This window comes from Panthera onca, chromosome D3 (genome assembly GCF_046562875.1).
Source record: "Panthera onca isolate mPanOnc1 chromosome D3, mPanOnc1 haplotype 2, whole genome shotgun sequence".
Taxonomy (NCBI): domain Eukaryota; kingdom Metazoa; phylum Chordata; class Mammalia; order Carnivora; family Felidae; genus Panthera; species Panthera onca.
Window position 1 is genome coordinate 32,777,450 of NC_138350.1, and position 25,076 is coordinate 32,802,525.

Genomic DNA, 25,076 nt, shown 5'->3' on the forward strand with positions numbered 1-25,076 from the left:
TCACGCTCTTTCTCTTCTCCTTCTGGGCTTCACACTATATAATCTGCAATAGATCTTTTGTTATTGTCCACAACTACCTGGAAATCTTTACTTTCTTATAATCTACTTCCCTCTGTTTGATTGAAATAAATTATATTGATCTGTCCTCAAGTTCACTATTTCCTTTCTCATCTCAAGTCTACTTTTGAGCCCATCCAGTGAGTTTTTAATTTTCATTATTGTACTTTTCACTTCTTGTAACTTCCATTTGGTTCTCTTTTATAACTATTATTTCCTTGCTGTTACTTTGTGTTTTGTACTTGCTTTGGGAGACATTTTTATGATCATTGCTCTCAAATTCTTGTTGGATCATTTTAACATCTTGTTCCAGTGTTGTGATTTTTTCAATTAATACTTTATTTTTAGAGAGTCACTATTTTCTTCATTCTTGCTAAGACAAATGATTTTTGTTGAATCCTGGACCTTTTTAGGTATTATTTTAGGAGAGTATAGATCCTATATAACTCTTCTATTTTAGCATGCATTTTCTCTGTTTAGGTTTAGTGCATAGATTCTGGCTTTCTTCGGTGGGCTGTGACTCCTATGACAATTAGTTTTCAAAATCCTTTCATGTCATTCACTCTTCCCCACTGGGGCACCCACTTCATTCCATATGGTGCCATATTCAGGGACAGAATACATTTTTATTGACCTGTTGTTGTTAGGTAGGACACATGAGGTACAGACGGAGAGAACTTTCTAGCACTCCAGCCTGCTAGGTGCTGGCAGGGCTCATGCCCAATTCCTGATGGTGTCACCCTCAAGGTCAGAAGAAGCTTCTCTGAAATGTCCCATGGCTCTAAGTAGAGAATGTGGTCACTTGGCCTGCCATCCAGGTTCCTTGGTTCTATGGAGCTGCTTGCTTGGTTTCTGCCAATGTGGCTGGGAGGAGAAGAACACCTATCTGGACCACTTTCTACTGCTGGAGGTAACTGTGTTGAGCTGCAGACTTGAAGGGAACCCTCTGCAGATCTCTAGAACTCCAACATGTCTTTAAGACCACTCTCAAAATTGTTATCAGTCCATTAATCAAGAGAATAGTATAAACCAATTCTAGCAATCTATAATGTATTTATACTATTCTCCAGTCATTGTTTAAAAATTAAACATACAAGGGTGCCTGGGTGGCTCAGTCGGTTAAGCGTCCGACTTCGGCTCATGTCATGATCTCACGGTCCGTGGGTTCGAGCCCTGCATCAGGCTCTGTGCTGACAGCTCAGAGCCTGGAGCCTGCTTCGGATTCTGTGTCTCCCTCTCTCTCTGACCCTCTCCAATTCATGCTCTGTCTCTCTCTGTCTCAAAAATAAATAAACATTAATAAATAAATAAATAAATAAATAAATAAATAAATAAAAATTAAACATACATATGTAATTCAGAACATACCATGTGACTCAAAAATTCTACTCTAGAGAAATAACAACATATGTCCATAAATATCCCTGCCTTACCTAGTGTCACAAAGATTTAGTCCTATGTTTTCTTCTAGAAGTTTTAGAATTTAGGGCTTTACATTTAAAATTCATAATCGCATAAGGTGTGAATTTTAGATTAGTTTTTTTACACATATATCCACTTATCACAGCACAGCACAGCACTGGATAAGTCATTCTTTTTCCACCACATGGCCTTTGTACCGTTGATAAAAATGAATATATACATACATATATATATATATATATATATATATATATATATATATATAATATACACACACATATACATATATATATATATATGTATTTATATGTATATATTTCCAGACTCTGTATTCTATTTCATTAATCTATTTAAGGCAAATCTCTATGCCAATAGCATACTGAATTGATTACTGGAGCTTTATAATAGATTTCAAGTTAGAAAATGTGAGTCCTTGAATTATGTCCATTTCTACAAAGTTGTTTGACTACCTTAAGCCTTTTGTCTTTCCGTGGGAATTTTAGAATCAGCATTTTCATTCCCACCAAAAAAAAGTATGCTGCGATTCTGATCAGGCTTGCGTTAATTCTATAAATCAGTATGGGGTGAACTGACTCTTAACCATATTGAAGCTTGATCTACACACTTGTAGAACTTCCCATATATTTATCTCTTTAGTTTTTCTCAGTAGTGATGTACAGTCTTTAGTGTTTAAGTCTGGCATATCTTTTGTCAGATTTACCTCATTTTTTATGCTATCCACTATCATTTTATATATGGTTCACTTCTAGTACTGTGATTTTTGTTATTTTTTTTGTATTTATGTGTATGAAGGATATTTATCTATACTTTTCATTTGTTTCAATATCTTTTTTTTTTTTTTTTTAGAATCAGAGTGATTCTGACCTCATAGAATGAGTTGGGAAATATATTCCCTCTAACTTTCATTTCTTTGGAAGCATTTGTCTATCATTGCTACAATTTATTCCTTAAAGGCCTGGGAGAATTTGCCAATAAAGACATCTGGGCATGGAGTTGTCTTTTCAAGCATATTAATAAATATAGTGGAATTCAGTTTCTCAATTTCTTCTTGAGCAAACTTTGTTAGACTCTTTCTTTCAAGGAATTGTCCATTTCATCTACATTATTGATTTTTTTTGTCTGAAAGTTGTTAATAAGTGTCTCTTATTATTTTTGCAATAACTGTATAATCTATTGTGATGTCACCTATCTGATTTCTGATGTTGGTAATTTTTTCTACTCCCTTTTTTCATTATGATTCTGAATAGAAGATTTTGTTTAATGATTAAATTACATTTTCATTAAATTCAAAATACCTCCTATCTCTCCACTCTTTTATTTTCTCCCTTTTCCGTGGACTACTTGGTATGCTACTTAGTTTCCAAATATTTGGGGATTTTCCAGATATTTTTCTGTTATTGACCTTTAACTTATTTTCATTGTGGTCAAAGAACATACTTTGTATGACTTGGATCTTTTTGAATTTTGGGGATTCGTTTCATGGCCCAGAATATACTCCATTTTGGTAAGTGTTCCGCATGGACTTCTGAGCACTCTACCCGATGGCCCATGAATTATGAGGTGTTCCACTCTGGCTTCTGGGAACAGGAAATATTCCCACCTGATGTGCGTTCCAGCTTCATTTCCTCTTTTCCTTTTGGGTGGGTCTTTCCCCAGCACTGGGTATTTTCCTTATTTTCATGTAGTGATTCATAGGCACTCAGCTAAAGGCTCAAGGGCAAAGATTCCCCAGAGCTCTTTGTGAAGCTCTTTCTTCCTGGAACTCCCTTTCTGTGAAGTCCTGTGGTTTTGCCCTCCTCAGACTCCTAGCCTCCCTCAATAAGATCACCCTATTCTCCCTGGCTCCCCCTTCCTTGTGCTTAACAGAGAGGAGGTGGATTTTCATATTTGTTTCCAGATTCAAAATGTTGTAATATGTTGTTTAGGATGAACAAAATCCAGCCTCACAGAGATTATGATGTATTTGGAAAAGAAAAGATTATTTTAGTATTTTTTCCAGATTATTACAGGTATTTTTTCATTGACTGTGCACGAAAGCTTGACAAATGGTAATTTCTTAAAGTTTAATTGCAGCGTGGAATCTGTGATCATATTGATGAAATATGTTTGTTGAGGCAAGAATCATTGGTCTATCTTTCACTTGGAGTGGATCATTTATCCATATGTGATTTTGTTATATCGCACATTCATCATCTAGAAAATATTGACTGAGGAGGGCGTGTGGGTGGCTCAGTTGGTTAAGCATCCGACTTGAGCTCGGTCATGACGTCATGGTTCATGAGTTTGAGCCCTGCATCGGGGTCTGTGCTGCGACAGCTCAGAGCCTGGAGCCTCCTTCCCGTTCTGTGTCTCTCTCTCTGTCTGCGCTCGCACTCTATTTCTCTCTCTCAAAAATAAATAAACATTAAATAAAACACAATTAAAAAAAAGAAAATACTGGCTCAGAGTTATGCTGATTTAGAAACGTTGACACATTTTATTACACACTATAAAGCACTCACAATGGTTATTTTCATTATAAATCTCACATCAGTTCTTGAAAATTGGGAAGAGGTCAGGCTCACAGTGGCGATTACGAGTTTTCAAGAATTCTGATTTGCACTCGACACCTCTATCATCACAACGAATGCCATTTGGTGTTTTTCTAGAAAGTGAGACTCACTTCATTTTTGAGACAAGCCTTGGCCGAGGCCCAAATCCGAGAAACGGAAGGTTTTCAGTGTTCTTTCAGGAACAATTGCGTCGTGTGCAGCTGAAGTAATCTCACAAGTGCTTCTGCGCAGGCGTGCACCCTCGTGGGGCAGTCGTGCCTGCGTGTTCCACTTCTCCACACGACAGACACACTGGAAAGACTTACAGTGCCATTCGGTGACACACAGTAGCTAGGCTTGTGACCAGAGGTTGAAGAAGCGCTAGGTTGACCACCCAAAACTAATGTCACATTGTGTGTCAACTCTACTCAAAGTAAAAAAAAACCATTTTTTTAAATGTATTCAGAGCCAAAATGCCAGACAATTAATAATACTTAGAGCTTTGCTAATGATATGCTGAGGTGAAACTGACATTTTGGTCGAACTGTGCGGCAGCGAATGGTACAAAGACAGCACAGTCGTTCGCCACTACTTTAATTTGTGCTAAGGTGCTGACTTTCTTCTCATCTTTAGTTTTCTTCTTCTTCTTTTTTTTTTTTTTAACAGGCTCTGCATCCAGTGTAGAGCCCAACCCGGGGCTTGAACTCACAACCCTGAGATCAAGACTTGAGCTGAGATCAAGAGTCGGATGCTTAACTGACTGAGCCACCCAGGTGCCTCCCCCCTTATTTATTTATTTATTTATTTATTTATTTAATTTATTATTTTTTCATTCTTTTCATCTTTAAATACAAAGTTCAGCATGGTTAAAAAGGCAAGTAACATTTTAGTTTTATTATGAAGGTTAAAAAAGGTTTTTTAGGGGCGCCTGGGTGGCGCAGTCGGTTAAGCGTCCGACTTCAGCCAGGTCACGATCTCGCGGTCAGGTCACGATCTCGCGGTCCGTGAGTTCGAGCCCCGCGTCAGGCTCTGGGCTGATGGCTCGGAGCCTGGAGCCTGTTTCCGATTCTGTGTCTCCCTCTCTCTCTGCCCCTCCCCCGTTCATGCTATGTCTCTCTCTGTCCCAAAAATAAAAAAAAAAAAAAAAAAAAAAAAATTTAAAAAAAAAAAAAAAAGGTTTTTTAATGTTTATTTATATTTGAGAGAGAGAGGGAACGAGTGGGGGAGGGGCAGGGAGAGGGGGAGACAGATTCCAAATCAGGCTCCAGGCTCTGAGCTGTCAGCACAGAGTCCAACGTGGGGCTCAAACTCACAAACCATGAGCCAAAGTCACATACTTAACCAGCTGAGCCACCCAAGAGCCCCTTATTATGACGTTTTAACCTCATGAATTCCTTGAAGGAACCCTAGCAACTCCAGGAGTCCCAACTTTGAAATCACACCTTGAGAATCACTGACTTCCAGGAAAAGTCAATATGATTATACATTGTAACAATTAATTGAATCCATTCTCTTGAGTGGAACTGACTCGCGGCTCTTTCCCCTCCCCCATGCCAATGCCTTCTGCTATCTAGTATAGTTATCAAGTGTGGGGAGGTGAAAGAGATAAATTCAGTTCTTCTTTGCAGCCAAGCCTTGCCTCTACCACCTTTTTCTCATTAGCTTTCATATCATTCTGCATTTCATTAGGGCAGAGTTGTAAGAGCGAAAAGCACTATTTTTTTCAGAGTTAGAGGCTTTATCGCCCAAAGCCAGCTAAGCTATGCTCAGGCAGACTTTTCTTTCTTTTCATCTGGAGGTAAAAGAAACAAAATAAAAGTCTAAACAAAAGACATCCAGACCAGGAGGTTTGATGCTGCTACTGAATTTTAATGTGCAGACACACCATCTTGCCAGAAATCTGACTTCCAGCCCCTGACTTCCAGCCCCTGACTACTGCCAGGCCTTTTGTCTTATGTCTCCCGTAAATCAGGTTGGATGGAAAGGATGGGATATCTTTGACCTGCTGGAAAATCCTGGCCGCCCCATCCCAGAACTCACTGTGCTATCAACTGAGCCTTGCAATTCTATCAGTTTCCAAATGGTCTGCATTTGACTGAGGACAGGAATCTTGGGCCAACTCGCAGAACAGGCTCCAACCATAGCCACGTTCCTGTTGGACATATTTTGAGGGTTCCATAATCATCCCCGAGATTTTCTTGAAATGATTATTATTTTAGCTTAAGATACTGACGATCCATTAAATGTGCTTCATGTTACTTGGCAGAGGTGATGTAGCACTAAAGTATTTCTCTTCGTATCCAAGATGAGATATCTCCAAATCTTCAGCGAGTCACCTAGAAAGATCATGAAATGTGGGAGATAAGACAAATAAAGATTAATGGATATGAAGAAGTAGAGGGCACTGGATGAGAAGTCTGTGACATCTTGTTCTTAGTCATTCAGAACCTTCTAGTGTATCGCCAACAATAATGCTTTATGTGAGTCTCCAACAACCATGTTTTCATTAACACTGGGTGTGAGTCAACATGTAAACAATCGTGGAGAAATCATTATATATAATACAGCTCTGGTTTTTTTTTAAATTTTTTTTTAACGTTTATTTTTGAGACAGAGAGAGACAGAGCATGAACGGGGGAGGGTCAGAGAGAGGGAGACACAGAATCCGAAACAGGCTCCAGGCTCTGCGCGGTCAGCACAGAGCCCGACGCAGGGCTTGAACTCACGGACAACGAGATCATGACCTGAGCCGAAGTCGGCTGCCCAACCGACTGAGCCACCCAGGCGCCCCGGTACAGCTTTGTTTTTTAAAAAGATGGATACCTGGCTGGCTCAGCCAGAAGCACATGCAACTCTTGATCTCGGGGTCATGAGTTCAAGCCCCAGATTGGGTGTAGAGATTACTTAAATAAATAAAAACTTAAAAAAAAGAAACAAGAGTCCATTCTGTTTTATGGGACATGAAATAATTTTTGTTAGGAAACGGAGTTAAGGCTAGAAGCTTGTAGAAAACAAGATAACAACTTCTATGAATTCTAGCCGAAACATCAAAAATCATTTCCTAGGAATTGGTAGATGACACCTGCCTATGGCAGGAAATTCTCCTAATTAGAAGGAAAATGTCACAATGTTTAAAATACCTGACTTAACCATTCTTTCTTTGTTCTGTCTGAAATGAGGGAAATAGAGACAAGGAGCCAATGAAAGGGAAGAGAGAGGCAGTATAATGACTCGGACTGTTACTATGAGCATAATAGAAAATGATTTTCCCTAGATCCTCTAAGAACTACATACACAAACAAGCTGCCTAGAGTCTGGAAGCTCAGACTTCCACAAACACGGATGGGAAAAAGCAAGGAAAAGAAACATAGATGTAATAGAAGACACAGTTGCGGATACACACAAAAAATAGTTTCACTTGTATTTCTGTTGAAATTATGTCATCTTATAGGGGCGCCTGGGTGGCTCAGTCGGGTTAAGCTTCCGACTTCAGCTCAGGTCACGATCTCCAGGTTTCTGAGTTCGAGCCCTGAGTTGGGCTCTGTGCTGACAGCTCGGAGCCTGGAGCCTGCTTTGGATTCTGTGGCTCCCTCTCTTTCTGCCCCTCCCCTGCTCGCGCTCTGTCACTCTCTCTCAAAAATAAAATAAACATTAAGAAAATGTTTTTAAAGTACATCACCTTATAGTTAATGTTTGGAGAGCTATTTCTAAAATTCCTACTGGAGGTCCAAGTGGAAGCCAGGTCCTCTGGACAGTGAAGGAGCTGTTGTCACCTGGCTCTCCAAACGGTGCCAGCAGCTTTCACTTGGTCTCTACCAAAGAAGAAAGAAATAGGTGTGTACGTGCTAGCAAACGTCACTCTAATACAAGAAAATGAGCCTTCACGCTGCCTAGGCAGGTATGCACTGTTCTTGATGAAATCCACCGTAGCGGCAATTTTTCCCCCTCCTGATAAATGTTCAGAATAAAAACTACCTCTGCTCCGTAGTGCACCAAATGGGCCACGGGGGTGTTTATGTCATGAGAGGGAACAGTAGTCAAGTTTTCAGGCTGCTTGGTATTTTTTTTTTTTAATGTTTATTTATTTTTGAGAGAGCGAGAGACAGAGTGCCAGCTGGGGAGGGGCAGAGAACGAGGGAGACACGGAATCCGAAGCAGGCTCCAGGCTCTGAGCTGTGGGCACAGAGCCCGATGCAGGACTGGAACTCAGGAACTGGGAGATCGTGACCTGAGCCGAAGTCGGAGGCTTAAATGACTGAGCCACGCAGGTGCCCCTGCTTGGTATTTTTTTTGAACAACCGTTTAATATTTGAAGAATTCCCTCCCCAAGGCGGAGCCAGAAACTCACCTCCCCCTCCTCCGCCCCCCCGCAGGTCTGGACCTCACGTGGGCAGGCTCCCTGGTCAAACACAGAGAAACTTGAGCGCTGAAGACAGCGCAGAGAAACCCGCAGACCCGTTGCTGATCACGCGGAAGCAGAGGCAGCCAGGGGGCTGCAGTGTTGGGGCTTCTGGCCTTGCTCCCCCGCAGCCACCAGCGTGGGGGGTGCAGCCACTAGTGCGGGGGGTACAACCACCAGCGCCACGCTGTGCAGCAGTTGTGGGGGGCGGGGTGTCTTCCTGGGCACCTGTGCACCTGAGCAGTTTGAGCCTGTGCCTGGCTGCGTAGCATTCCTGGCCAGCAGCCGCAGCGAGGATGCACTGTGCTAACACTCTTCAGTAAATTACTTTTCACTTTTAACCGATAGAGTGGGTCCTGGTGTGGTAGGGTCCCCTCCCTAAGGAAAGAAAAAAACCCTCAGGCAGCCTTGCTATTTGCTTACTTGATTGACAACATCCCTCACGACCTTGCAACCCGAGACCACTTAATCAGACTACATGTTTGTATGTTACTATATATGGGAGACATAGAAGTAAAAGATACATAAAAAACTATGCCACGAGGTGTTCGGGGCTCATTTCGTCGGGTATGGATCCAACTGAGCGGTGCCGGCAGGAGTAAAGTTGCTGCTTGGAAAGAAAAGCTTCAGTGTCCTGACTCTCTGTGCGAGAATCCTGCTACATTCCTGGGGGGCTCTGGTCTGGGATTCAGAGATGGTGCATTGCCACCTTCTTCGCCACCGGGGATGCGAACCTCAAGGTGCCAGGAGAGGTGGCTCACCTGGCACCAGCAGACGGCTGGATTCACAGGAGACTAGCCCTAGCCTAATGCAGGCTAGGACCCTCTATGCACCAATGGAATCCATGAGGCCCAGGAATCAGTTCAGGGAGCGCCCATCAGACTGGTAAGAACCCGAGTTGGTTTTGGCCGACCCGCCCGAAAGAGGCAGGTGGGGATCTTGATCACCTCCCAGAGTTGCCCTAGCAATTCCACGAGGGATGAGGAACACAGCTGCAACTCTAAGGCGTTGGGCGCTGGGCACTGGGCAGCAGGTTGGAGTCGCCATATGACTGTATACGGAGACTTGTCTCTCCTTCATTTCTCTTATATCTAAATATCTCTCAGAATGGGAGATATTTAAGGAATATTCTTTAAGGAATATTCCCAAGCAGCTGCTGAAACTCCTTTTGTTTCGGGTAATTCCCTGTCTTCTCCAAACTGACATGGACTGCCTAATTCCACGGGTGGAAAACAAAACAAAAGAAACCTGGAGTCTGCCCCTCTGTCTGAGCTGCCAAGATTTAAAACTGGGAATTCTCTTTCTCTGCCTTCTCCTGGAATGTCCTCTCTTCTGCCTTCCCTTCCCTCCCTCCTGTTTTTACACCACCTGAGGGGTCACCTGCATAACTGGCTCCTCAGTGCCTCAGGCACCATCAGCTCCCCCTCCCATCCTAGACTTCGAGGAGTGAAGACCACAGACGTTGGATTTCCCCACCAATATTACAGGTAAAAATTAACCATGGAGAACAAATGGTCTTACGTGGACTCCAGTAAAACGTATTCAGTGTTTAAGCTAATTTAAGTTTGTTGGTTTGAGATAGACAATGTTTATCAACCTTAAAATTTTTTTTTATTCTACATAGATTTGCTGAGGGTCAAATAAGCTCATGTTATCTCTGTTCCAATTTGTTAACAAAAGGATGACTTAAAATGATGGTTAAGTTTGTCTGTCTCAAAGTTTTCATGGGTAATTGTTAAGATAGCTTTCAATGTCTTTGGTAACCTAAAAATGTTAAAGTTTTGCTTGCATGACAAATTGAGACTAAATTCATTGGATATCTAATGAGATAAGAGGCTATATATATATATATATATATATAACACAAATTACTAGATGTAGGTTTGTGCTTCTGACTTGTTGCAGAAAAAAACAAACTAAGGATATTTGGAACTGTTGAAAAACATGCTTTGTGCTTAATGGATACATAAGTTTGCCATCTAAAAAAAAAAATTCTGATGTAACCTAGAGTTCACAATTGTTTACTACTTAGTTTTCACCGGAAACTAAGGTTTCTAAGAGTTAAAATTCTGCTTCATGTAGTTAAAACTGATACAAATAAGAAAAGCAACTCTGTATGTAGAAAAGTAGGAAATATAAAAGAAAGATATAAGAAATGAAAATATATTTTTGTTGAAGGTAAAAGAAAGTAATTTGATCCTAAATGAGACTGGTTATTTGGAGAAAAATGACTTGGGACAAAATCTAAATGCAAAGAAGTTGTAGAAGCTTCTTGAAGGAAACTCTTTAAAAAGAAACTTTATGTGTGGTCAGGACAGACTAAGGTTAAAATAAATGAATTTTAAAAGTACACAGGGTTAAGATTAAAATTACTCCTCCTTTGGTCGAAAGGCTGGGAAAATGATGGCAATATTCTTGTGTGAGCCTCAAAATCTTCCACATTTGTGTGTTTAACAGAGGGATGGATGCCTGTGCCATATGAGGAATGAACCATATATAAAGGGCTTTTACTAAGATACATGGGAGCCATTTTACTAAACTTAGCCCATTGTATGCCAAAAATGGATATCCACATGGCTGAAACATATTTATGTGGGCATTGTTGAAAAATGCAGGGGGATAGGCCTTGACTTTGGCTCTTTAACCCCCTCCCTCAATAGCCAATGATCAATATGTAAGTTACTGTTGGGCCAAAATAAAATTAATACATCCTACAATGGCCAAGAAAATCTTGCTTGGTCACAGCCCATACTCCCAAGGTCTTACAGGTGGGAAACAGAGGGGTTTAAAAAAAAAAGAAAAAAAGAGAAAAAAAAAACCCATTTACATTACAAGGTTTAAGACAGATAAAAGGAGATCTAGGTAAATTTTCTGATCGGATAAGTATATAAGGGCTTTTTAGAATATTACATATGTTTTTGAGTTGACCTGGAAAGATATAATGCTTTTGTTAAATCAGACTCTTAATGAAACAGATGTTTTGGAAAAAAAAATTAAGGAAATCTAAGATTTAGCCCTTAAGTTATGCTAAATTAGCCATTATTTTACAAACACAAAATGGGAGTCCAATGGCCTTCCTGGAGAGGTTGAGAGAGGCTCTCATTAAATATATGCCTATCCCCCCTGACACCCCTAAGGCTGAGATGATTTTAAAGGACAAATCTGTCACTCAATCAGCCCTAGATATTTGGAAAAAATGCAAAAATTGGCTGTTGGTCTTGAAGGAACCCTGAAGGAGTTCTTATGAGCTTCCAATTGGATATATTACAAACAAAACAGAAAAGGAAGCTTTGGGAGGAAAAAAAAAAAAGGGAGAAATCTGAGGCCTTACTTGTGGCCTTACGTACTATGTCAGAGTGCACTTTCCAAGGTCCTGACATTGTGCCATTTATGTGGCCATTCAGAGCACTAAAATGAGAATGTCCTCAGAGGGGACAACCAAAATGAAAACCCTATAAGCCATGCCCCTTGTATGGAAACAATCACTGGAGATCTGAATGCCCTCAGGGACCTCTATCTGTGAGGGCTCAGATAACCATTGTCCCCGGAAAGGACTAACGGGGGGCCGGGACTCTTCACGGTGGCTACCCTAAACCAACCGTTCATCAGAAACCCAGAGCCTCTGGTACTTGGGAACTCTAAATGTAGAAGGAAAACTGGTTGATTTCCTCCCTGATCCTAGAGCTGTCTTTTCTGTCCTCCTTTCCACTCCAGGCCAACTATCCAAATGCAGCATGACAATTAGAGACATCTTCAAAACATTTCTAACTAAATTTTTCTCTCATCCCAGCCCCTGGGATGTATATGGGGAAACCTAATTTTTTCTCATTCTTTCCTGATAGTGCCAGAGAGCCCCATTCCCTTGCTAGAAAGGGACATTATAACTAAATCAAAGATTATGGTGCTACTATAAAGGACAGATAAACAATTATGTGAGTTTTTAAAAATTACTGCATATTGTAGGCTGTAGACACCAGGGTTCAGGAAAATAGTTTGCTGCTATTATCAATTACTAAAGGAGACTCAATCCCACCTACTCTCCGCCCCCAAAATAAACTGGGGTCTGACTTCTAGGCACTATCTCCAGCCCTTGGAATGGTTACAAACAGAGCAGGGCAATTATTATTACCAAGCTCACAGAACTAAAAGATTATTAAAACATACCATCAGGCCTTTCACTTAGGGAGGGACAAAACTTATCAAATGGCCCAAAGGATGTTTCCTAGGAAAAAATTTGTCAAGGACCGTTCTGCAAGTAGTATTACTAATTGGGTAAAGGCCTTCCCCGACAAGGCAGAAAAGGCACAAAAAGTAATAAAAATTATGCTTTCTAAAATAATACTCAGGTTTGGCTTACCCAAACATTTACAAATTAATCATGGTAAATGGCTACCTTGACTCTTTCTCTAGAACTCCTTCCTGGCTCTGGGAAAAGTTTTACACCTCAAAATAAAGCAGACTGTCTGCCTATACTCAGCAAAACTCTACATAACTCTTCACAAGCATTAGATGCCTGAAAATTTTTGTTTTTAATTTAAGTTAGGGTCAAACTCTTGGATATAGGGCCACCATTTTTTACTTACTGATCCTGCTTCTCCATCACCTGGGTTATGAGAGATTCCCTGACATATATTGTTTGCAAAGTCAGGGTCTCTCTTAGATTATTTGACAGGTGTGGAAACTGTGGGCATTATCTTAAGATGCCATCTTGTTGGTCAGTATAATCTTCACTTTGTGTTTTTTTTCTTTGTGTCTGTTAATGTTTATGCCGCTTCCTGCCTGCCAAGCTTCCTGTAAAACCATACTGTGGCCATTTGACCAACCCTTGGGTAGACTCTAACAGCTGTACCCCTACACCGTCCTTTATCAGCTTGAAGAAGCCAGAGCGGTCATTGGGTCCCTGTCCCCTATAGCACTTACAGGCCCTATTCCAGGGGAGAAATAAATAAGGAAAGGGGTAACAGTAGGCAGGGAGAGATACGGGACCTTCAGGGAAACAGACTACAGCTGCAGTTGGAAGGCGGAAGAAGAAGATGGGGTTCTCCCCTCATAAAATCCTTTATGGGTGCCCTCGCCCCATTATCCAGGGAATAAGGGGTGATCTAAATGAGATAGACAACCTAACCCTAAAACAACAGATGCGGGCCCTTGGCTTTACCCTAACCACCTTTCAACACTGGGTCAGGGAACGATTACCTGTGAATCTGACCATAGACGTTCACCCTTTTAAACCAGGAGATGCTATATGGATAAAGGAGTAAAATGTCCACCCCTTAAGATCCCTCTGGAGGGGCCCGTTCACTGTCATTTTGTCCATCCTTACTGCAGTAAAGGTAGCTGAAGTGGGTCCCTGGATTCACTACAGCAGAGTGAAGCCGGCATCTCGAAACTGGGAGTGCAATCCTGATCCATCAATGCCATGCAAACTGACCATACGGAAGAAGCAATCTGCAGCTCCAGAGGCTCCGGGAGACCGCAGCCCTGCTTTAGTCACTCCGGAAACTGACTAATCTATGCACAGAAGAAGCTTGAGGAATTGAAGGCCCAATGAAACAAAAGACTGTCTTTATTTTCTGTATATTTCCTTGCTGTGATGCACTGTCATGCCTTGTTCCTCACTATTATTGTGATCCTTGCTCTACTCTTTGCCATAGGATTGGCCGAGGCCGCCCCAGCCAGCTAAAAATCTGATAAGAGTTTTCTGTTAACTCTCTACTTTTGCGGATAGGACACTTTGTTGGTACCAACATGGGGAAACAATGGACATAAGAGCTAAAAAATTAGATCCCCACAAACCTTATAGGAAAACAAAATACCCCAGTCCTACTACCGGGGTTTGGCTTTTCAAAAGCTCAGTTATTGGGAAAAACTGTCTTGCCTACTGGGGAAAAAGTTCATCGTTATCTCTGTTAAAAACTTAACATGCAGGGACACCTATGTGGCTCAGTCGGTTAAGTGTCTGAGTTCGGCTCAGGTCATGATCTCAGTTCGTTTGAGCCCCGCATCAGGCTCAGTGCTGACAGCTCGGAGCCTGGAACATGCTTTGGATTTGTGTCTCCCTCTCTCTCTGCCCCTCCCCTGCTCTCTCTCTCTCTCTCTCTGTCTCTTTCTCAAAAATAAATAAACGTTAAAAAAATTTAAAAAAACAAACAAACCTTAACATGCCTAGGCCAAAGATTTTATAAATCAACTGCCCAAAAAAACCCAACGTTGGGGACCCCAGATCACCTTGAGCCTGATCCCCACCCTTTGTCTAACTTCTCTCATCTCCAAGAGGCCTGAGACAATGTCAACACAGCCATCAAATGGCGGGGCCCAGGTGGACTGTCCTAGCTATGTGGAAGGACAGCCTATATGGTACTTCCCTTAGTCTGGTCAGGGTCATATGTGCTGGAAACTATTCGTCCATCTTTCTTCCTGCTCCCACTTGCCAGATGGAAACATTTGGGAGCCCAAATGTATAGGGACAGGGAGACTCAAAAAAATAGTGTGCCTTACAAATTAACAATTAAAAAAGATAATAAATGCCCTCCCGAGCGTATAATCCAATATTATGGCCCTGCCACCTGGGAAGAAGATGGGTATTGGGGTTACTACACTCCCATTTACATGCTAAGCCACATAATTAGACTGCCAGCAGTTGTGAAACTTGTAACCAATGCAACTGCCAGAGCTCTTAACTTACTAGCCAAGCAACAAACCAAAATGTACAATCGCATCAAAACTGCTTGGCCTTAGATAACATGCTTGCTTCTGAGAGAGGTGTTTGTGAAAAATTTAACCTGAGCAACTACTGCCTACAGATAGAAGATGAGGGAAAAGTCATAGAGGAGATCACAGAGCAAATAAAAAAGGTTACTCATGTCCCAGTCCAGATGTGGAATGGCTAAAACCCCAGGGAGTTATTTGAAGGATGGTTTTCAACTCGGGGCGGGGGGGGGGGGGGATTCAAAACCCTCATGGAAATTATCCTCCTAATTTTAGGAGGGTGTTTAATCATACCCTGCTTAGCTCCTCTGGTTGTATGGTCTGCCTCCAGTCTCATTGAGGCCATAATTAAAAAAAGATGACACTCATGTGATGATGTTATAAAAATATAAACCTGTAAACCAAGATGATGCTCCTTGACCCTAAATAAAGGGGTTCGAGCATCAAAGGCGGGAATGTGGTAGGGTCCCTTTCCTAAGGAAAGGAAAAAAAAACCTCAAGGCAACCTTGCTATAAGAAAGAAAAAGACAGTTTCTTCCCATCTGGCTATTTCTACTTACCACTGTGCTTCTCAACACTGATAAGGATAAAGCAAAGTGAACTGAAAAGAGTAAACAATCAGAGAGTAGGGTAACAGATTGTCTTTTGTCCCCTTATTACACTTGGATTCTTTCATTGGTTTCCTTTTTCCAACATAGAGTAAGTATAGCAAATTTCCCATGGTCTTTTCTGTTCATTAATGAACAAAAAGCATTAAAGGTCTTGAAATTAGAGTTGTTGGTTGAAAGCACACCTTTATAATTTATACAGATATTTATTTAAATGCTACAGAGCAGTGCTCAATAATTCTTAATTTCATTCTTGTGAGTTTTTTTTTTTAAATTTCTTAATTTATTCATTTCGAGAAAGGTGAAGAGAGTAAGCGGGGAGGGGCAGTGAGAGAGAGAGAGAAAGAGAGAGAGAAACCTAAGCAGGCTTTGCACTGTCAGTGCTTGAACTCATGAAACATGAGATCATGACCTGAGCCGAAACCCAGAGTCCAATGCTTAACCCACTGAGCCACACAGGTACCCCCTGAACTGAATTTTCTCATATCTATAGGGAATACATAAAATATGTTTTATTCTTTGGGCGCCTGGGTGGCTCAGTCGGTTAAGTGTCCGACTTCAGCTCAGGTCACGATCTCACGGCCCGTGAGTTCGAGCCCCGCGTCGGGCTCTGTGCTGACAGCTCAGAGCCTGGAGCCTGCTTTGGATTCTGTGTCTCCCCCTCTCTTTGCCCCTGCCCTGCTTGCACTCTGTCTCTCTCTCTCTCTCCGTCAAAAGTAATTAAACATTAAAAAAATATGTTTTGTTCTTTAAAAAAAAATTTAATGTGTGTTTTAGAGAGAGATAGAGAGAGAGAGAGAGAGTGGGGGGGGGGTCAGATTTTTTTTTTAATCCCTGGGATGATGTGGATTTTGGAGGAAGGCAGACATTCTATATTCCTTTTTATTTCTGCCCTAACACATACCACAAACTTAGTGGCTAACCACAACACCCACTTATCTTTCAGTTTGGACGTTGGAAGACATGTCCCAGTGTGGCTCAGCTGGTTGTCTGCTCTAGGGCTCACAGGCCCCAAATCAAGGGGTCAGCAGGGCTGAGTTCCCTCCTGGAGGCTCTGGGGCTGAGCTGCTTCTGAGCTGTGCAGGTCGTTGGCAATTCAGTTCTACATCGTGGCCCTGAACTTTCCATTTCCTTGCTGTTCATCGGCAGCCATCCTCGGCTTCCAGAGGCCACCTATCTGGTGACTCACCGTTCTCCCCCCCACCCCACTTTCATCTTCAAAGACCACAACAGCAGACTGAGTTCTCCTCGTGCTTCAAATCGTTCTGATGTCCCTGTGCCACCTTCTCTGATGGGCTCCTCTGACTCCCTCTTCTGCTTTTAACGATCAGGAGATTCCATTCAGCCCACCTGGATAGTCCAGCATGGTCGCCCCATCGTAAAGTCTACTACAGTAAAACCTTGCTTTGCAGGCATAGTTACTTCTGGAAATATGCTTGCAATCCAAAGCACTTGTATATCAACGTTTTTTTTTTTTTTTTTTTTTTTTATTTTTGCGACAGAGAGAGACAGAGCATGAACGGGGGAGGGGCAGAGAGAGAGGGAGACACAGAATCGGAAACAGGCTCCAGGCTCCGAGCCATCAGCCCAGAGCCTGACGCGGGGCTCGAACTCACGGACCGCGAGATCGTGACCTGGCTGAAGTCGGACGCTTAACCGACTGCGCCACCCAGGCGCCCCAAAGCACTTGTATATCAAAGCAAAGTTCCCCATAAAAAATAATGGAAACTAGGATGATTCATTCCACAACCCAAAAATATTCATATAAAAATGATTACAATACTGTAACATAATATAAAATAATAAAGAAAATACAAAATGTAAAGAAAAATGGACAAATTAACCTGAAGTAACCTTTGAAAACCTTGGTGGCTGGTACAGGAGACAAGAGAGCAGAGGGTTATTGTGTAGGACGACTTTCACCATCACTAATGGAATCGCTGCTATCACTGGCTCAATGGAATCTTTTCCTTTTCATGCAACTTTAACAAGGAATCTATCCAATGACTTAGAATGAAGCAAAGCATTCCTAAGCTTGCTCTTGTATAGAAAAGCAAAGGACCGTCCATAGGTGCTTTGAAGTGACAACAAATACACCAGTGCCAGTTATGGGCACCTTCCAACGTCCTGAAAAATCACTGATTGCTGCCAAACATCAAGGCCTGAGACTGAGCATCTGAGCATGGGAGATGATCACCCACAATCCAGCAGAGAGAGAGAGAAGGACCATCGGTTTAGCTGTCATCATGTGACATTCGGTGTCATATTGCAAGACACTACTCATTTATCAAGTTAAAAGTTATTAGAAATGTTTGCTCGCCTTGAGGAACACTTGCAGATCAAGTTCCTCACAAGGCTTTACTGTATTTAGTTGCATCTGCAACGAGCACTAGGCTAGTGTTTGATGGAAAAAACCAGAAAAGAGAATCTTGGAAGAACGACTCTAGAATTTTGCCGACTCCACAGGGCTGTGACTCCCACTTAACAAACTGAGTGGTCCTTGACTAATCCATTAAGTTCAATGAGTCTTGATTGTTCTTTTTTTTTCTTTTTTGTAAAATGGAATTAATTAAGATATATTTCACAGAATTGCTGTAAACATTAAAAAAGACTGCTCATTCAAAGTGTTTGGCACAGTGGTTTGGCAAATAGTAAGATGATCAATAAATTGTAGATATTGGTAGGAGGAGGAGGGGGAGGAGGAGGAGAGGGAGGAGGAGGAGGAAGGGAAGAAGGAGGAGAAGTGATAGTAATAGTGAAGTAAAAGTGTTGAGAGCAGAGAAAGTGCTTAACAAATGCCGATTTTCTTTCTCCCTACACACATTGGATTTAAACACTAAGCTTTCACATCTCAGGGGATCACTCAAGGGAGATTATTCTTTGATGGCCCTGGAGCATAAAGTGTCTTACTTTCACAGTTCTTTCTCTGTTTTCATGCAGCTAACTCCATCATCGGCATATGGACAGTTATAACTGTAGGGTAGTCATGTGGTTGGGCATTGAAGGCTATGAGGAATTGGGTAAAAGAATCTGTTTTACATCAAATATTGAATTAAACCCAAAAGACTAATTCATCAAGAAGACATAACAATCCTGAGTGTTTACATATTTAACAGCGAAGTTTCAAGATACAAGAAGTGGTAACTCAGATCTGCAAGGAAAAATTGACAAACCCACAATTATAGGTGGCAGTTTCTATATTTCCCTTTCAATAACGGATGGACTAATATGAACTCATATGCAGGTAGATGATTTTATCAACCAGCAAACCACTTGACCTAATCAATATTTATAGGACATTCTATCTAACAACAGCCCAATACATCCTTTTCAAGTGCACAAGAACATCATACCCTTACCAAGATAAACAATATTTTGAGTCATAAAACAAGCCTCAATAAGTTAAAATCAACAGACCCAAGTCGTACAAAGTATGTTTTGTGATCATAATAGAATTGGATTAAAAATCCACAGCAGAAAGATCTCTGGAAAATCTTCAAATATTTGGAAACTAAGTAACACACTTCTAAGTAAGGCATGGGTCAAGAGTGAGTAAAAGTATTTTTAAGTGAGTGAAAACAAAAATACAAGATATCAAGATCTGAGAAATAATAAACTGGTGGTTGCCAGAGAGGAGGGGTTGGGGGATAAGAAAAAATAAGTGAAAGTGATTAAGAGGTACAGGCGTTCCAGCTATACAATAAATAAGTCCCAGGGACATAAAGTCCAGCATAGGGAATATTGTCAATAATATTGTACCATACTATGTATGGTAACAGATGGTAAATAGAGTTGTAATTATTTCCTAATGTATAAAATGTTAAAACACTGTGTTGTATTCCTGGAACTAAGATAATATTGTATATCAGCTATACTTCAAAAACAAACAAACAAAAAGATACCAAGATTTGATCAGTGTTGCCAAAGCAGTCCATTGTGGGAAATTTATAGTGCTGGTTTGAAAACAACAAATGTCTCATATTAAGACCTCAGATTTTACCTTAAGAAATTAGAAAATCCAAGTTTGAGCCCCGCGTCTGGCTCTGGGGTGATGGCTCGGAGCCTGGAGCCTGCTTCCGATTCTGTGTCTCCCTCTCTTTCTGCCCCTCCCCCATTCATGCTCTGTCTCTCTCTGTCTCAAAAATAAATGAACATTAAAAAAAAAAATTAAAAAAAAAAAAAAAGGGGCGCCTGGGTGGCTCAGTCGGTTGAGCGTCCGACTTCAGCTCAGGTCACGATCTCACGGTTCGTGAGTTCGAACCCCGCGTCCAGCTCTGGGCTGATGGCTCAGAGCCTGGAGCCTGCTTCCGATTCTGTGTCTCCCTCTCTCTCTGCCCCTCCCCTATTCATGCTCTGTCTCTCTCTGTCTCAAAAATAAATGAACATTAAAAAAAAAATTAAAAAAAAAAGAAATTAGAAAATCCAATGAAATCTAAAGTAAGAATTAAAAAGGAAGTGATAATGTGGTAGGCAGAATGTAAAATGGCCTCCAACATTCCTTCCTCTTGGTATACACACTCTGTATAATACTCTCGTTTTGAGTATGGGCAAGATCTGTGAATACATTAGGATATCACTTCCAAGATGGCAAAGGAATTTTGCATGTGTCATTAGGTACTACTCAGTTAACAGTGAGTTAATTAAAAAGCAAAACAAAAACAAAACGAAACAACAACAACAAAAATCCATCTTGGGTGGGTCTGACCTAATCAGGTGAGCTCTTAAAAGAGGGTGAAACATCAGAAAGATGTTCTTGCTGTCCTTGAAGAAAGCAAAGAGCCATGTTGCAAACTGCCTATGGAACTGAATGGCATGTAGCTACTGAGTGATCCAAAGCCAACAGCTAGAAAGAAAAGGGAGACTACGACCACAAGGAACTGAATTGTGTCAACAACATGATGGGCTTGGGCCAGGACTCAAGGATCAGATGCATCAGCTTATGCATTGATTGCAGCCTAGTGAAAGTTGAACAGAGAATCCAGTTAACCCATCCCCTGACTTCTGATCCATGGAATATCCTCAATGATAAATTGTATTGGTTTAAGCTGTTAAGTTTGTGGTAATTTTTTATGCAGCAATAGAAAACTAACACAGAAAAAGACCAAAGCAGAAATAAAATAGAAAAAAGAAAAATGGAGAAAATTAATAAAATTGAAAGCAGATGTTGTGTAGGAAGATTTTAAAAATTGATAAACCTCTAGCCCACTAATCAGAAATAAAAGGAGATACAAATTCCCAATATCTGGAGTTAGATGACATCACAATAGATTCTATAGAAGTTAGAGGAATGGCAATGGAATAGTATGAACAAATTTATTCCCATAAATTTGAAGATTTATATGAAATGAAAGAATTCCTTGCAGAACACAATCTTCTCAATGACTATGCAAGAAGAAATAAATAACTTGATATCCTTCATAAATAAAGAAATTGGACTGAAAAAGTTCTCACAAAGAAATAGATCAATTTACTAGTGAGTCCCACCAACTGTTTGAAAAGTTAGTGATCCAATTCTACAGAAACATTCCACAAACTGGCAAAGAATGAATACTTCCCATCTAATTATATGAAACCAGCATTACTCTGATACCAAAACTAAACAAATATATTCCAAAAGAGTAAAATACAGACAGACTGGTGTCCCTTAGGAACATAGATGTAAAAATTCTAAACAAGATTCTCGCAGATCAATTTATATAAAATGATAATATATTATAACCAAATGGAGTTTATCACAGGAATGCAAGGTTGATCTAACATTTGAAAATTAATCAATGTAATTGCCCATATTCATGAACTGAAAAAGAAAAGCCATATCATCCCCTTAATATGTATAGAAAAAGCACTGGACAAAATCTAACATCCATTCTTGATAAAACTCTCAGGAAAATAGAAATAAGAAGGAATTTGCTTATTCCTGATCAAAGGAACTTATGAAAAACATACAACTATTATCATACTTAAAGTTAAAAGACTGAATGCTTTCCTGCAAAGGAAATGTAGTCTCACCACTTTTATTTAACATTGTACTCGAGATTCTAGGCAGTGCAAAAGGCAAGGAAAAGAAATAAAAGGAATTAAGATTGGGATTTATGGAGAAAAACTCACTTTATTCTCAGATAACATATGGTCTATGTAGAAAATCTGATGAAATTTATGGAAATTTTACTGGAATTAACATATATGTTTAGTGATGCAGCAGGATACAAGATCAATATAGAAAAATCAATGAACAATTGGGAAATGAATTTGATAAAAGTTAGCAATAAATCTGAAAAAAGGTGTGCAAGACCTGTGCCTTCTATTTTGCTAATCATTGCTGATGGAAATTAAAGAAGGCCTAAAGAAGTGGATAAATGGAAAGATATACCATGTTCATGGTTAAGAAGACTACCTTAGTATTGCTAAGACATTAGTTCTCCTAAACCTATCTATAGATTGAATTTGGTCCCAGCCAGACCTTGGCAAGCATTTTAGAAAGAAACTGAAAAGCTTATTCCAAAATTTATTTAGAATTGAAATGTATCTAGAGTAGCTAAAACAGTGTTACAGAAGAACAAATTGGAGTACCAACACTACCTGACTTCAAGACTTAATGTAAAGCTACAGTGTTCAAGACAGTAAGACATTGTTGCCTCGATAGACAATTTGATCAATTGAAGTAAATAGAAACTCCAAAAATAGACCCACTTGTTTGTACACAACTGATTTTTGACAAAGGTACAAAGGCAATCAGTAGAGAAAGAATAGATTTTTAATACGTGGTGGTAGAACAAATGGATATCCATGGGCAAAAATGTGAAGTACAGTTCATACCTCACACCATTTACCAAAATTAATTCAATGCAAAACTTAAATCTATGAAACTTAAAAAAAAAAAAAAAACAGGAGCAAAAGATCATGACCTTGGATTAGGCTAAGATCTTAGATATGACACTAAAACATAATCCATAAAAAAGATTGATGAATTTAACTTTATAAAAATCAAAAATGAAAAATACAAGCCACAATCTGGAGAAAATATTTGAAGTCTTATATATGCTAACACATTTGTATCCAGAAGAGTAAATAATTTATAAAGTCAATAACAAAGAAACAATCTAATACAAATGAACAAAAACTGTGAACAAACTTCACCAAAAAAAGATGGCAAATAAGCATAAAAAATGTTCCATATTATTAGTGATTATGGAAATTCAAATTAAAGCCACAAAAAGATAGCACATTTATTACAATGGTTCCACTTATGAATACTCACAATACCAAGTATTGATAAGGATGTAGAATTCTCATACACTGCTGATGGGACTTTAAAGTGATACAAAGACTTTTGGGGGGAAAAATGTCAGTTTCTTAAATAGGTAAGCCCTATACCTTCCGTATGATCTAGCCATTTCAATTCTAGACATTTAGAGAAATAAGAACATTGTCCATATGATGACATATACTTGAATATCCATAGTAGTTTTATTGGCAATAGTCAAAAAATGGAACTAACCTGAATGTCCATTAACAGGTGAATGAATAAACATTGTGGTATCTCCATGCAATTGAAAACAGCAATAAAAACAAAAAAGTGAACCACATACAACAACATGGATAAATCTCAAAAGCATGCTTAGTGAATAAAGCCAGATAAAATGCAGTCCTATTATATGATTCTATATAAAATTCTAGGAAATGAGGGGCACCTGGGTGACTCAGTGGGTTAAGCATCCGACTTCAGCCAAAGTCATGATCTTGAAGTTCGTAGGTTTGAGCCCTACATCAGGCTCTGTGCTGATAGCTCAGAGCCTGGAGCCTGCTTTGGATTCTGTGTCTCCCTCTCTGCCACCTTCTCCTGCTCATGCTGTCTCTCTATAATAAATAAACATTAAAAAATTGTTTTTAAATAAAAAGTAAGATAAAATTCTAAGAAATCAAAATTAACCTAGAGTGACAGAAAACAGATCAGTGTTTGCTCCTGAAGAGCAGAGGGGCACGTGGGAGGATTTCAAAGGAGCATGGGGAAACTTTTTTGGGTGATGGGTATGTTCACCCAACTCAAGATGGGTGTTTCTGGCCAGAGCCTCTTGGTGATGATCCATGGGCACATACTCCATTTCTACCAAAGTCCAACAGCTTGCTGAGAACTCCTTTCCCATTAGCATCTACTTTTCCTCAGCAGAAGTATGGTCTTGCACAGAACCCTAGGGGACTGCACTGTCACTCTTGTAATGGGACTTGTCAGAGACTCCCTAGGGATCTATGTGTACTACAAATAACTCTGTGGGATTTGTTGGGCCATATAGTCCAAGAGAATGGGCTGTTTGTATCTCATCATGTACCTGCTGCAGAACCTGCTCCTTTATGGATTCCCCTTAACGTGGACAGCCTTTCAGGTCATTTAGTATGTGATTTGGAGCAAATTTCCCAACAGTGGTACATGCTGGCTCCAAGATCCAAAGAAGCCTCCCAAGCACTACACTTCTCTCTCAGTGGGAGGAGGTGCAAGGCACAATACCTTGTTCTTTCCCCTGGAAAAAATGTCCTGGCGTTCCCCAGGTCATTGGATTTCATTGATGCGACAGTTGCCTCAAACTTTATAGCATTTATCTCCAACTCACTAGCCTATGTGTATCTTACCAGTGAATTCCAATATGTGGCATTAAACATGATGGCACCAATCTAGGGAAAGAAGATGACACATTGCAATAAAGAGCAGGAAAACTAACATGGCCCTGAGGCAAGACTAGAAATGCATATTTCAATAGCTCTCTCATGGTTCTCCTCCAGGATGGGAAAGACAAAGCTTTCATTCATAGACTCATACCACATTTATCCACTCTCATATCATTGTGGCACAGCAGCTGACATTGAGATTATGGCTACTGCTTTACTACTTTATTATGTTTGCAGGGGTCCATTGTCTTTGGTCATATTCTTCTATCTTCCTCCCTCCCTTCTTTCCTCTTTGTCTCCTTCTCTTTCTCTTCCTTCTCCTCTTCCTCCTCCTCCTTCTTCTTCTCCTTCTTCTTTGTTTGTTTTGGGTTGTGTGTGTGTGTGTGTGTGTGTGTGTGTGCGTGTGTGTATATCTGTTTTGTCATTGAAGCCCCTGAAACAGCCTCTAACTATAGCAATGTAGTAAATTAAAAGCAACACCACATCCCACATGGAATGGGAGATATTTTCATGGTCCTTAAAAGAAGAAAGGATGCAAGGGATGTATTCATAAATACATCTACATTTAACTCATTAGTCTGGTACCAAGATAGAAACATTAATTTATCTTATAGGCTATAATCCAATAATATTTTGGATAAAAGGTCATAGAACAGTTCGCACCACTAT